Below are 15,276 nucleotides of genomic sequence, written 5' to 3' on the forward strand. Positions count from 1 at the left end.
TTTTTTTTTTTTTTTTTTTTTTTTTTGAGACGGAGTCTCGCTCTGTCCCTCGGGCTGGAGTGCAGTGGCCGGATCTCAGCTCACTGCAAGCTCCGCCTCCCGGGTTTACGCCATTCTCCTGCCTCAGCCTCCCGAGTAGCTGGGACTACAGGCGCCATTAACTTCTTAAGAAACTACTACACTTTTGTTCAAAAGCAACCGTCAGATTTTACATTCCTACCTGCAGTAAATGAGAGTTCCAGTTGTTTGACATTTACAATACTTGGTAAGGTCACTCTTAAAATTTTAGTCACCCTTACTGGTGTGTACACTAGTATTTCTGTGTTTTTTAACTTGTGATATTCAGAAACTGTTTCTATGCTGATTTACTGTGTGTAAATCTTTATTAAAAAGGATCTGTTCACAGTCTTGGCCTATTTTTAAAAATATGGTTGCTTGTTTTCTTATTAATACGTTTTTTTCATTCTATAATGTTTAATATTGAGATATAAGTCACATGGCATATAATACACCATTTTGAAGTGTATATGTCAGTGGCTTTTACTATATCTACACAATGTTGTACAACAATTATGACTATTTTATTCCAGAATATTTTCATTAATCCATAAAGAAATCCTATACCTGTTAACAATCATGCCTAATCTTTTCTTCAACTCATCTCTGGCAACCCATGAATCTACTCTGTTTCCCTAGATCTGTATACTCTGAACATTTCATATAAATGAATTCATGCAATAGTGATAATTTCTGGTCTGGCTTCTTTCCATTTAGCATGTTTGCAAGGTTCATCCAAATTGTGGCATGTGACAGATTCTTATTACTTCATATGGCTGAAATTTTTTACTTAGAGTTTTGAGAATTTTTATATAGACTGGATACACATTGTCAGATTCATTATGTGTAAATATGTTTGTAATTATTCTTAATTATTATTGTCTGTTGCTCTCTTTTAATGTTTCTTACAGTGTCTTTAATTATTATTATTATTATTATTATTATTATTATTATTATTACTTTGAGATGGAGTCTCACTTTGTCTCCCAGGCTGGAGTGCAGTGGCACGATCTTGGCTCACTGCAAGCTCGGCCTCCTAGCTTCAAGCAATTCTCCTGCCTCAGCCTCCCGAGTAGCTGGGACTACAGGCATGTGCCACCAGGCCCGACTAATTTTTGTATTTTTATTGGAGACAGTGTTTCACCATGTTGGCCAGGCTAATCTCGAACTCCTGATCTCGAGCGATCCACCTGCCTCAGCCTTTCAAAGGGCTGGGCTTACAGTCATGAGCCACTGATCCCAGCCCAATTGTTAATTTTGATGAGGTTGAATTTATTTTTTCTTTTGTGAATTATACTTTCGGTGGAGTATCTACTAACTCTTTGCCCCTAACACAGAGTCACAATCATTTCATCCTATGCTGTCTTCTAGAATTTTATATATATAATTTCAAGATTTACATTTAGATCTATAAATCATTTTACATTACTATTTTTATATGTGTGAGGATGGGTTACAGATTTTTTTTCTCTTTTGATTATAAATATTCAATTGTCCTACCCCTGCTTTTTGAAAAGTCTGCTACTTCCCAACTGATATACTTTAACTATATATACATGAACCTACTTTTTCACTTTCTAATATCTTCTATTGATCCACTTGTCTACCTTACCACTAATACTATACAATCTGATTACTTACTGTAGCTTTACAATAAGTCTACAAATTTACATTTCCATGTAAATTTTAGAATTTGCTTATTTTCTAGAGAAAAGCCCAATAATTTTAATTGAGATTGCATTAAATCTATATATTAATTTGAGAAGGACTGATATCTAAACCACGTTAACCACATATTAATCTAGGAACATTATATAGTTCTTCATTTATTTAGGTCTTCTTTCACTTTAGTATTAGAATTTATGTACAATTATTACTCATTTTAGTTAAATATATCCATAAATAATTCATTTTCCCTGAAGTTATTGTAAATACTATTTCAAATTTTAACTTCTTATTGCCATTACTATTAATAATATATAGAAATACAATTAATTTTTGCATATTGATTTTTTTATTCCAGAACCTTGCTTAATTCATTCTTCTAGTCACTTTTTTGAAGATCACATTAGATTTTCTACATATACAACCATGCCATTTGTGACTAGTGTTTACTTTTGATAGGATTTTAAACTACAAATCCAGTATAAATTACTTAATATACATAGGCTATTCTACCATTTCCTCATAAGTAAGCTTTGTCATTTTATCTTTCAGGCCATCTGTTATTCCATATGTTGTCAACTTACTGGCATAAGGTAGTACATCATATTCCCTTATCTTTTTGCATGTGTTGCATTTTTGAGGATATAACCTCTCTGACTCCTGATGTTGGCAATTTGTGCCCTTTTATCCTCTCTTTTTAAATTTTCAGTTGGGCTAGAGTTTATCAATTATATATATATTTTATTATTATTATTATTATACTTTAAGTTCTAGGGTACATGTGCATAACGTGCAGGTTTGTTACATATGTATACTTGTGCCATGTTGGTGTGCTGCACCCCTCAACTCGTCAGCACCCATCAACTCGTCATTTACATCAGGTATAACTCCCAATGCAATCCCTCCCCGCCCCACCCCATGATAGGCCCCGGTGTGTGATGTTCCCCTTCCCGAGTCCAAGTGATCTCATTGTTCAGTTCCCACCTATGAGTGAGAACATGTGGTGTTTGGTTTTCTGTTCTTGCGATAGTTTGCTGAGAATGATGGTTTCCAGCTGCATCCATGTCCCTACAAAGGACACAAACTCATCCTTTTTTATGGCTGCATAGTATTCCATGGTTTATATGTGCCACATTTTCTTAATCTAGTCTGTCACTGATGGACATTTGGGTTGATTCCAAGTCTTTGCTATTGTGAATAGTGCCACAATAAACATACATGTGCATGTTTTGCTTTTATTATTTTCTCCATTGTTTTTTCTGTTTTCTATTTCATTTATTTTCACTCAGACTTATTGTTTGCTCTCCTCTGCTTACTTTAGGTTTAATTTTCTCTTATCACTTTTTAGTTTAAGATATAAGATGAGGTCATCAATTTGAATCATTTCTTCTTTTTTAACATATAGTGACATAAATATTACTCTAAGAAGTATTTAAGATTCATCCCATAATTTAGATGTGTTTTCATTTTCATTCCATTTCAAAATACTTTCTAATTTGCTTTCTGATTTCCTCTTTGACCCATGGGTTATTTTGAACCATATCAGTCAGATTCCAAATATTTAGGAAGTTAAAGATAAAGTTTTGTTATTGATTTCTAATTTTTCATTTGAGTATGAAAACAGAATCTTTAAAAATTTATTGAAGCTCATTTGATAGCCCTTCATATGCTCTATCTTGGTATATGTTCTGTTTTTCCTTAATGAAAGTATTGCTCTATTCTTAGAATTAAGTTATTAGGATATGTTAGTTATTATTTAGTTAGTTATATATTAGGATATATTAGGATATGTTAGTTGATAGTTAATTTCAAGTCTTCTATGTTATTGACTGTCTCTTTTCTTATTCTATCAATGATTGATAGAGTGATGTTGAAATCTGAGATTATATATGTGGGTTTATTTTTTTGTACTTCTAGCAATTTTTTTCTTGATATATTTTGAAACTTTGTATTAAGAGCATACAAATTTAGAGTTATTGGCTAAGAAATTGGCAACTGTATTATTATTATCCTGACCACAGGATAAATAAATGACCCTTTTAATGCTGGTAAAATCTAATCTTTAAAAATTACTTTCTTGGCTGGAAAGATGGGTACATGTTGGGAGGCCAAACTGGGAGGATTGCTTGAGGCTAGGAGTTGGAGACCAACCCGGACAACATAGTGAGACCCCATTTATTTTTAAAAAATAAAATATTAGCCAGGCATGGTGTTGTGCACCTGTATTCCTACCTATTTGGGCGGCTGAGGTAGAAGAACTGTTTGAGTCCAGTAGTTTGAGGCTCCAGTGAGCGATGATCATCACACTATGGCACTCCAACCTGGGCAACAGAGTGAGATCCCATCTCTGAAACAAATAATCTTAAAAAGTTAAACCTACTCTGCTGTTAATATACCAAATCTCCTTTATTTTGAGTAGGATTAACATGGTATACTTTTTTCTATCCTTTTACTTTTTTTTTCTTTAAGTTCTAGGATACATGCGCAGAACGTGCAGGTTTGTTACATAGGTATACACGTGCCATGGTGGTTTGCTACACCCATCAACCCATCATCTACATTAGGTGTTTCTCCTAATACTATCCCTTCCCTAGCCCCTCAGCCCCCAGCAGGCCCCAGTGTGTGATATTCACTTCCGTGTGTCCACGTGTTTTCATTGTTCAACTCCCATGTATGAGTGAGAACATGCAATGCTTGGTTTTTTTGTCTCTGTGTTAGTTTGCTGAGAATGATGGTTTCCAGCTTCATCCATGTCCCTGCAAAGGACATGAACTAATTATTCTTTATGGCTGCATAATATTCCATGGTGTATATGTGCCCCATTTCTTTATTCAGTCTATCATTGATGGGCATTTGAGTTGGTTCCAAGTCTTTGCTATTGTTAATAGTGCTGCAATAAACATACATGTGCATGTGTCTTTATAGTAGAATGATTAGTAATCCTTTGGGTATATACCCAGTAATGGAATTGGTGGATCAAATAGTAGTTCTGGTTCTAGATATTTGAGGAATCATCACACTGTCTTGCACAATGATTGAACTAATTTAAACTCCCACCAACAGTATAAAAGCGTTCCTATTTCTGCAAATCCTCTCCAGCTCTCCAGCATCTGTTGTTTCCTTACTTTTTAATGATCGCCATTCTAATTGGTGTGAGATGGTATCTCATTGTGGTTTTGATTTGCATTTCTCTAATGACCAGTGATGACAAACTATTTTTCATGTTTCTTGAACATAAATGTCTTCGTTTAAGAAGTGTCTGTTCATATCCTTCACCCACTTTTTGATGAGGTTTTTTTTTTTTTCTTTTAAATGTGTTTAAGTTCCTTGCAGATTGTGGATATTAGTCCTTTGTCAGATAGATAGATTGCAAAAACTTTCTCCCATTTTGTAGGTTGCCTGTTCACTCTGATGCTAGTTTCTTTTGCTGTGCAAAAGCTCTTAAGTTTAATTAAATCCTATTTGCCAATTTTGTTTTTTGTTGCCATTGCTTTTGGTGTTTTAGTCATGAAGTATTTGCCCATGCCTATGTCCTGAATGGTATTGCCTAGGATTTTGTCTAGGGTTTTTATGGTTGGTAAGTCTTACATTTAAGTCTTTAAGACATCTTGAGTTAACTTTTGCATAAGGTATAAGGAAGGGGTCCAGTTTCAGTTTTCAGCATATGGCTAGTCAGTTTTCCCAACACCATTTATTAAATAGGGAATCCTTCCCCCATTGCTGTTTTTGTCAGGCTTGTCAAAGACCACATGATCGTAGATGTGTGACGTTACTTCTGAGACCTCTGTTCTGTTCCATTGGTCTATATATCTGTTTTGGTACCAGTACCATGCTGTTTTGGTTACTATAGACTTGTATTATAGTTTGAAGTCAGGTAGTGTGATGTCTCCAGCTTTGTTCTTTTTGCTCAGTCTTTTTGCTTTGTTCTTTTTGTATAGTCTTGGCTATACAAGCTCTTTTTTTGGTTCCATATGAAATTTAAAGTAGTTTTTTTTTTTTCTAATTCTGTGAAGAAAGTCAATGGTCGTTTGATTGGAAGAGTATTGAATCTATAAATTACTTTGGACAGTATGGCCATTGTCATGATATTCCTTCTTTCTATCCATGAGGATGGAATGTTTTTCCATTTGTTTGTGTCCTCTCTTATTTCCTTGAGCAGTGGTTTGTAGTACTCTTTGAAGAGATCCTTCACATCCCTTGTAAATTGTATTCCTAGGTATTTTATTCTCTTTGTTGCAATTGTAAATGGGAGTTAACTTATGATTTGGCTCTCTGTTTGTCTGTTATTGATGCATCGAAATGCTTGTGATTTTTGCACATTGATTTTGTATCCTGAGACTTTGCTGAAGTTGCTTATCAGTTTAAGGAGATTTTTGGCTGAGACAATAGGGTTTTCTAAATATACAGTCATGTCATCTGCAAACAGAGACAATTTGACTTCCTTGTTTCCTTTTTGAAAAACCTTTATTTATTTCTTTTGCCTGATTGCCCTGGCCAGAAGTTCCAATACTATGTTGAATAGGAGTGGTGAGAGGGGGCATCCTTGTCCTGTGCTGATTTTCAAAGGGAATGCTTTCAATTTTTGCCCATTCAGTATGATATTGTCTGTGGGTTTGTCATAAATAGCTCTTATTATTTTGAGATACATTCCATCAATACCTAGTTTATTGAGAGTTTTTAGCATGAATGGTAATGAATTTTTTCAAAAGCTTTTTCTGCATCTATTGAGATAATCGTGTGGTTTTGTCATAGGTTCTGTTTATGCATTGGATTACGTTTATTGATTTGCCTATGTTGAACCAGCCTTGCATCTCACTTATGAAGCCGACTTCTTCGTGGTGGATGAGCTTTTTGATGGCCTGCCGGATTCAGTTTGCCAGTATTTTATTGAGGATTTTTGCATTGATGTTCATCGGGTATATTGGTCTGAAATTTTCTTTTTTGTGTGTGTCTCTGCCAGGTTTTGGTATCAGAATGATGCTGGCCTCATAAAATGAGTTAGGGAGGAGTTCCTCTTTTTCTATTATTTGGAATAGTTTCGGAAGGAATGGTACCAGCTCCTCTTACTACCTCTGGTAGAATCTGGCTGTGAATCCATCTGGTCCTGGCCTTTTTTTGGTTGGTAGGCTATTAATTTCTGCCTCAATTTCAAAACTTGTTATTAATCTATTCAGGGATTTGACTTCCTCCTAGTTTAGTCTTGGTTGGGGTGTGTGTGTCCAGGAATGTATCCATTTCTTCTAGATTTTCTAGTTTATTTGTATAGAGGCTTTTATAGTATTCTCTAATGGTAATTTGCATTTCTGTGGGATCAGTGGTGATATCCTCTTTACCATTTTTGTTGTGTGTATTTGATTGTTCTCTCTTTTCTTCTTTATTAGTCTGGTTAATGGTCCATTTTGTTAATCTTTTCAAAAAACCAGCTCCTTGATTCACTGATTTTTTGAAGGGTGTTACAGATCTCTATCTCCTTCAGTTCTGCTCTGATCTTAGTTATTTCCTGTCTTCTGATAGCTTTTGAATTTGTTTGCTCTTGCTTCTCTAGCTCTTTTAATTGTAATGTTAGTGTGTCGATTTTAGATCTTTCCTGCTTTCTCCTGTGGGAATTTAGTGCTATAAATTTCCCTGTAAACACTGTTTTAGCTGTGACCCAGAGATTCTGGTATATGTTTCTTTGCTCTCATTGGTTTCAAAGAACTTATTTATTTCTGTCTTTATTTCATTATTTACCAAGTAGTCATTCAGGAGCAGGTTGTTCAGTTTCCATGCAGTTGTGTGGTTTTGAGTGAGTTTCTTAATCCTGAGTTTTAATTTGATTGCCCTGTGGTCTGAGAGAGTATTTGTTATGATTTCCATCTTTTGCATTTGCTGAGGAGTGTTTTACTTCCAATTGTGTGGTTGATTTTAGAGTAAGTGTGATGTGGTTCTGCGAAGAATATATATTCTGTTGATTTGAGGTGGAAAGTTCTGTAGATGTCTATTAGGTTTGCTTCATCCAGAGCTGAGTTCAAGTCCTGAATATCCTTCATAATGTTCAGTCTCATTGATCTGTCTAATATTCACAGTGGGGTGTTAAATCCCTCACTATTATTGAGTGGGAGTCTAAGTCTCTTTGTAGGTCTCTAATAACTTCCTTTATGAATCTGGGTGCTCCTGTATTGGGTGCATATATATTTAGAATAGTTAGCTCTTCTTGTTGCATTGATCCTTTTACCATAATGTAATGCCATTCTTTGTCTTTTTTGACCTTTGTTTGTTTAAAGTTTGTTTTATCAGAGACTAGGATGGCAACCTATGCTTTTTTTAACTTTCAATTTGCTTGGTAAATATTCCTCCATCCCTTTATTTTGAGCCAATGTGTGTCTTTGCACGTGAGATGGGTCTTCTGAATATGGCACACAGATGGATCTTGACTCTGTATCCAATTTGACAGTCTGTGTCTTTTAATTGGAGCATTTAGCTTGTTTACATTTAAGGTTAATATTGTTATGTGTGAATCTGATCCAGTCATTATGATACTAGCTGATTATTTTTTCCGTTAGTTGATGCAGTGTCTTCATAGTGTTGATGGTCTTTACAATTTGGTATGTTTTTGCAGTTTTGCTTTTCCTTTCCATATTTAGTGCTTCCTTCAGGAGCTCTTTTAAGGCAGGCCTGGTAGTGACAAAATTTTTCAGCATTTCCTTGTCTGTAAAAGATTTTGTTTCTTCTTCACTTATGAAGCTTAGTTTGGCTGGATATGAAATTCTAGATTTCATATCATTTAAGAATGTTGAATATTGGTCCCTACTGTCTTCTGGCATGTAGGGTTTTTGCAGAGAGATCTGCTATTCGTCTGATGGACTTCCCTTTGTGGGTAACTTGACCTTTCTCTCTGGCTGCCCTTAACAGCTTTTCCTTCATTTGAACCTTGGTGAATCTGAAGATTATATGTCTTGGGGTTTCTCTTCTTGAGTATCTTTGTGGTGTTCTCTGTAGTTCCTAAATTTGAATGTTGGCTGATTTGTTTTTTCTAAGACCAGCCGAGAGGGCACAAAAGAACCAGCGAGTAGGCAAGGGTAACAGCAAAACTGCACATTTATTTTTGGTAACCTAAGGTGTGGGGGAGAAGTCTGTCGGCCTCCGGCAAAGGAGGCCGGCAGAGTCCCCCGGTGGGGCTCTCGGAGGGACTTCCCACAGTCCCGACATCCCGACAGGAGTGGGGCTATGAGAAGGCTGCGTGGGACGCTGGCTGAGAGCGGCTTTTCTAGGAGTGAGAGGGCAATAGGTGGGGCACGGGTGTGTCAGGGGCGTTCCGCAGGTGCGACCAGGTAAATCTTGGTCTCTTCGGATTGACGTCACCTGGCTCATGCCCAGTTGATCTGCACCTTCCCGGGCGCCGGCTGCATTTTCGCGCGCACGGGAAGAGTTGGGAAGGGGGATGAAGAACCCGGAATTGCACCATCTTGCCTCCGTTGGTCCAAACATTGGCCTGTCTTGCTAGGTTGAGGAAGTCCTCCTGGATAACCTCCTGAAGAGTGTTTTCCAACTTGGTTCCATTCTCCCCATCACTTTCAGGTACACCAATCCAATGTAGGTTTGGTCTTTTCACATAGTTCCGTATTTCTTGGAGGCTTTGTTTGTTCCTTTTCATTCTTTTTTCTCTAATCTTGTCTTCGTGCTTTGTAGCACACTAGCATGTCCCACCTTCAGCCCTAAGGCAGTTTTCTCCTTTCTCAGGAAATAGAACATACAATCGGGTTTTACACCGATATCTTCCGTTGCCCAGGGATGGGCAGAAGACAGATGGTTTTTCTCTATCTCAACTGCCAAAAGGCCTTCTTTCCTCTTATACTAATCCTCCTCAGCACAGACCCTTCAAGGGTGTCAGGCTGGGGGACGATTAGGTCTTTCCCTTCCCATGAGGCCATATTTCAGAGTATCACATGGGGAGAAACCTTGGACAATACCGACAATACCTAGCTTTCCTAGGCAGAGGTCCCTGTGACCTTCGGCAGTGTATGTGTCCCTGGGTACTTGAGATTAAGAGAATGGTGATGACTTTTAACCAGCAAGCTGCCTTCAGGCACTTGTTTAACAAAGCACACCCTACACAGCCCAAATCTCTTAAACTTTGAGTCACCACAGCACATGTCTCTTGCAAGAACAAGGTTGGGGGTAGGGTTACAGATTAACAGCATCTCAAATACAGAACAAAATTGAGTATCTTATGTCTGCTTCTTTCTATATAGACACAGTAACAGTCTGATCTCTCTTTCTTTTCCCCACAATCTTCAATCTCCGATATCCTTTCTTGTGCTTGATTGATTTGGCTATTGATACTTGTGTATGCTTTATGAAGTTTTCATGCTGTGTTTTTCAGCTCCATCAGGTCATTTATGTTCTTCTCTAAACTGGTTATTCTAGTTAACAATTCCTTTAACCTTTTTTCAAGGTTCTTAGCTTCCTTGCATTGGGTTAGAATATGCTCCTTTAGCTCAGATGAGTTTGTTATTACCCACCTTCTGAAGCCTAATTCTGTCAATTCATCAAACTCATTCTCCATCTGGTTTTATTCCCTTGTTGGTGAGGAGGTATGATCCTTTGGAGAAGAAGAGGTGTTCTGGTTTTTGGAATTTTCAGTCTTTTTGCACTGTTTTTTCCTCATCTTTGTGGATTTATCTACCTTTAGTCTTTGCTGTTGGTGACCTTCAGATGGAGTTTTTGTGTGAACTTCCTTTCTGTTGATGTTGATGCTATTCCTTTCTGTTTGTTAGTTTTCCTTTTAATAGACAAGGCCTCTGCTGCAGGTCTGCTGGAGTTGGCTGGAGATCCACTTCAGACTCTGTTTGCCTGGGTATCACAAGTAGAGGTTGTGGAACAGCAAAGATTGCTGCCTGCTTCTTCTTCTGGAAGCTTCACCCCAGAGGGGCACCCACCAGATGCCAGCCAGAGCTCTCCTGTATGAGGTGTCTGTCGCCCCCTGCTCGGAGGTGTCTCCCAGTCAGAAGGCATGGGGGTCAGGGACTCACCTGAGGAAGCACAGCTTGACTTCTGTGCTGGGAGATCTGCTTTCTTCACAGCCGGCAGGCAGGAAAGTTTAAGTCTGATGAAGCTGTGCCCACAGCCGCACTTCCCCTAGGTGCTCTATCCCAGGGAGATGGGAGTGTTATCTATGAGCCCCTGACTGGGGCTGCTGCCTTTCCTTCAGAGAGGTCCTGCCCAGAGAGGAGGAATCTAGAGAGACAGTGTGACCACAGCAATTTTGCTTTTTTCAGAATATTATATAATTGGAATAATACAGTATGTTGCCTTTTCAGACAAGTGTATTTTACTTAGTAACAAGCATTTAAATTTTATCTATGTCTTCTCATGTTTTGATGGCACATTTCTTTTTAGTACTGAATAATATTCAATTTTCTGGATTACCTCAGTTTATCCATTCCTAAAGTAGATCATCTTGGTTACTTCTCAGTTTTGGTAGTTATAAATAAAGCTGTTAAAACATCCTCGTGCAGGTTTTTGTATGTTCATTAGTTTTTAACTCCTTTAGGTAAATACAAAGGAGGGTGACTTCTGGATAATATGGTAAGAGTGTGTTTAGTTTTGGAAACTGCCAAATGTCTTTCAAAGTGGCTATACCATTTTGCATTCCCAAATGCAATCAATGAGAGATACTGTTGTTTACATCCTCACTAGAACTTGATGTTGTCAGTGTTCTAGATTTTAGCTATTCTAATGGGTATGGAGTGGTATCTCATTGTTTCAATTTGTAATTCCCTAACAACATGTGATGTTGAACATTTTATTCATATGCTTATGAAAACTCTTCTTTGGTGAGCTTTAAGAGTTCTTTGTATCTTTTGAATAACAGGCCTTTTTTAGATGCATCTTTTATAAATATTTTATCCTAGTTGGTGGCTTATCTTCTCATTCTGTTGATATTTTCTTTCACAAAGTTTTTAATTTTAATAAATTTCAGCTTATCAATTATTTTTTCATGGATTACTACTTTGGTGTTTTATCTAAAAGGTCAACAGCATACCCAAATTTGATTAATTGTTCTTCTGTTATCTTCTAGGAATTTTATAGATATGCACTTTACATTTAGGTCCAGCTTCCATTTTGAATTAATTTTTGTAAAGGGTATAATGTCTGTGCCTAAATTCTTCTTCTATTTTTAAATTTGGCATGTGGCTATCCATTTGTTCCAGAACGATTTGTTGAAGCAACTATCTTTGTTTTGCTTTGCTTCTTTGTCAAAAATCAGTTAATTACATTTATGTGTACCTATTTCTGTTCCATTGATCTATTTGTCTATTCTTTTGCCAATATCACACTTTCTTACTTACTGTGACTTCATTGTGAGGCTTGAAATTAGATAGTGTAAGTACTCTGATTTGCTCTTTTTTAGTATTGTGCTAGCTGTTCTGCATCTTTTGCCTCACCATATAAACTTTAGGTTCACTTTGTTGGTGTCCACAAAATAATTTGCTGAGGTTTTGAATGAGATTGTGTTGAGTATGTAGATCAAGTTGGGAAGAACTGACAACTTGACAATATTTAATCTTTCTTTCCATGAACATGGACTCTCTTCATTTATTTAGTTCTTCATAGATATTTCATCAGATTTTTATAGTTTTTCTCGTATAGATCTTGTACATATGCTGCTTGATTTATTTCTATTTCATTTTTGGGTGCTAATATGAGTGATTGTATTTTACAATTCAAGTCTCATTTTGAATTGGTGGTGCATAAAAAAGTAATTGTCTTTTGTACATTAACCATTTATTCTGAAACCTTGCTATAATCACTTATTAGTTTCAGATTTTTTTTTTTCTTGTCAGTTTCTTTGGATAGTCTCCATAGGTAAACATGTCACCTGAAAACAAAGACAGTTTAATTTCTTCTTTTCCAATTTATCTACCTTTTCTTTTCTTTTTCATTGCATTAGCTTTAATTTCCTATATAATGTTGAAAAGCTATGGGGACAGAGAACAGTCTTGCTTTTTCCCTGATCTTAGTGTAAGAAATTTGTGTTTCTCATCATTATGTATGAGGTTAGCTATAGGATTTTGTAGATGTTCCTTAACAAGTTGAGGAAGTCCTCTCCTAATTTGTTGTTTTTTTAATCTTGAATGTTGAATTTTTTCAACTGCTTTTTCTTCATTTATTAATATATGACTTTTCCTCTTTATCCTGTCAATGTGATGGATAGCATTAATTGATTTTTAAATGTTGAACCAGTCTTGCATCCCTGAAATAAATCTCACTTGTTCGTGGTATATTATTCTTTCTATAAGAATATTCTCAACAAAATGTTACATATGTTTGTCAGATTCACTTTGTTAATATTTTGTTTAGGATATTTAAAATATACTTAAAGCACACACACAAAAAAACTAACCAGCTAGCTAGATATAAACAGATGTAGATATCAACAAAGCCAGATCTCTAAAAATATTTCCGTTACCTCCTCCTCCTCTTGGAAACTGTAAAAATCCTTACCTTGTAGAGTTTGAGAATTTCATCTGTTCTGATCTAGGGAAATATTTGCTTACTGAATAATTCAGTTTTACTAATCTTTTCTATATGACTATGACTCAGGATTCTCATCCTAAATTGAGATCCACTAGAATTGTCAACTCTTTGCATCAGAATACTTACTAATAATTTATGGAAATTTCCATGATTTGTCTATGCATGCTCACAAAGCGCACTTTTCTGTCCTTAAGTGTTTCTTTTTCTACAGCGATCTAAAAGTATTTGAACAGCTACTTGAAATCTTGCAAATGATCTCTCTTTCTATTTTTGCAGTAATGTTGTACTGTACTATATTTTCTCTGATAGCCCTTCTTTTCTGCCAGTGTTGTGTTTGGAGTGCCTCTAAGTTTTACTTAGCAATCTATATGTCCTCATTATCAAGACTGAACTCATTAATGGTATCTTTCTGTTACCTGATGCTAATCAATTTTATGATGTAATTATTTCTAGATAATATGTTTTCCTATTCATTGAATAGTGTCAGTCCAAGATATCAAATATATGAATGAGTTACTGAACATTATAAATGTAAGCTTTTACAAGGTTTCAAATATTCTGTGTCTTAAAAGTTTTTAAAACTTTTACTTAAAAATTTGGCTGCATTTGTAACAAATGTGAAGAAAAATGTTGTTTTCATGAGGCACAGTTTGGAAATCTTCAAAGTTTTTACTTTTTCTTGCATATATGCTTGTTATGTTTATGTTTTTATCATGAGAGTTGTATAAGAAAAATATTTGAAAAGACTGGCATGCACTGATAACTCATAATTCAAAATTCATTTTAAAGAATTAATGACATATTTTATGTTAATATAATAATGAAAGGCAAATAAATATATTCTGGCTACCCGATTGAATAAATGTGGGTGTAGTGGTCTATTTTTAACATTAGATCATTGAATATAGTGAGAAAATACCTAAAGTACTACGTAATTATTCAGGTTAAATTCACTGTTTAACTGCTCTCAATGTGTACTGTACGTGGGAGTTTTGAGCACATAGATGAATTGTAGAGTAAGAACCATTATGTTCATGTCATGTATAAAATGGTATATGTGATTGCAAGATATTAAACCATGAAATGAGTTAACTACTGTTTCCTTGGAAACAATGATGAATAAAATAACTCATTACACTGAATGAACCTGAGGTAATAGAGCTCATGAATTATATCCCACCTACATGTCTCTCTTTCTCCTAGGTCTTTTCAGTATGTTATCTCTGAAGTTATCTACCTTCCCCACAGATTCTTATAACTCAGGGTTAATTACATGCTTTCAAATTGTAGAGCATCCATCTCTTAATTCTATATTAACTACTTTGTTAATTTTCTCATTGGTTGCTCCTTCCAATTTGTTTTTGTTTTCTTGATATTATAAATATGTGATGAATTTTTCTTAAAGATTAAACTATTAAATGTAGTAAAACTACCTATGGGATTATATTTAATCATTGGTGCTCAACTGTTTTTACTCTTTATACATTATTTTGGCAAGGTGAAGTTAAGAGAATGTGTTAAAAGTAAGTATGGTAGTATCCCAAAAATGTGACTAATGATGTCACAGAAAAGTTCTCAACTCGGAATCAACAGACTTGTTTTAATTTTGCTTATCTCTCTCTTGCTAGTGATCTCTTACAGATTAAGTTTTATTATCTGTATTGGGATAATAAAACCTATTTTACTTACCTCAACTAAATTGTTAAGTGGAATGAAGTCATGTATCTAAAAGTACTTTGAAAGCTGTGATCTGACATAAAAATTATAATATGGGAAAGGCAGCATTGCCAATATCAGTTTGTTTATAAGTTTACTATGTAAAATAAAATAAGTAAACACATGCATTAAATAGCATTTACTGAATGTTGCCTTTTTACATAATTCAGCTCCATATAACATAGGTATTATCACTACCCTCATTTTGTAGATGAGGAAACTAAGGCACCGACATTAAATAATTTACCTAGGGTTACAAAGCTGAAACTGGGATTAAACCTAGATTGTACAGTTTCAGAAATTATGTTCTTAATCGTT

The sequence above is a fragment of the Piliocolobus tephrosceles genome, chromosome 2, assembly GCF_002776525.5.
Source record: "Piliocolobus tephrosceles isolate RC106 chromosome 2, ASM277652v3, whole genome shotgun sequence".
Classification (NCBI taxonomy): domain Eukaryota; kingdom Metazoa; phylum Chordata; class Mammalia; order Primates; family Cercopithecidae; genus Piliocolobus; species Piliocolobus tephrosceles.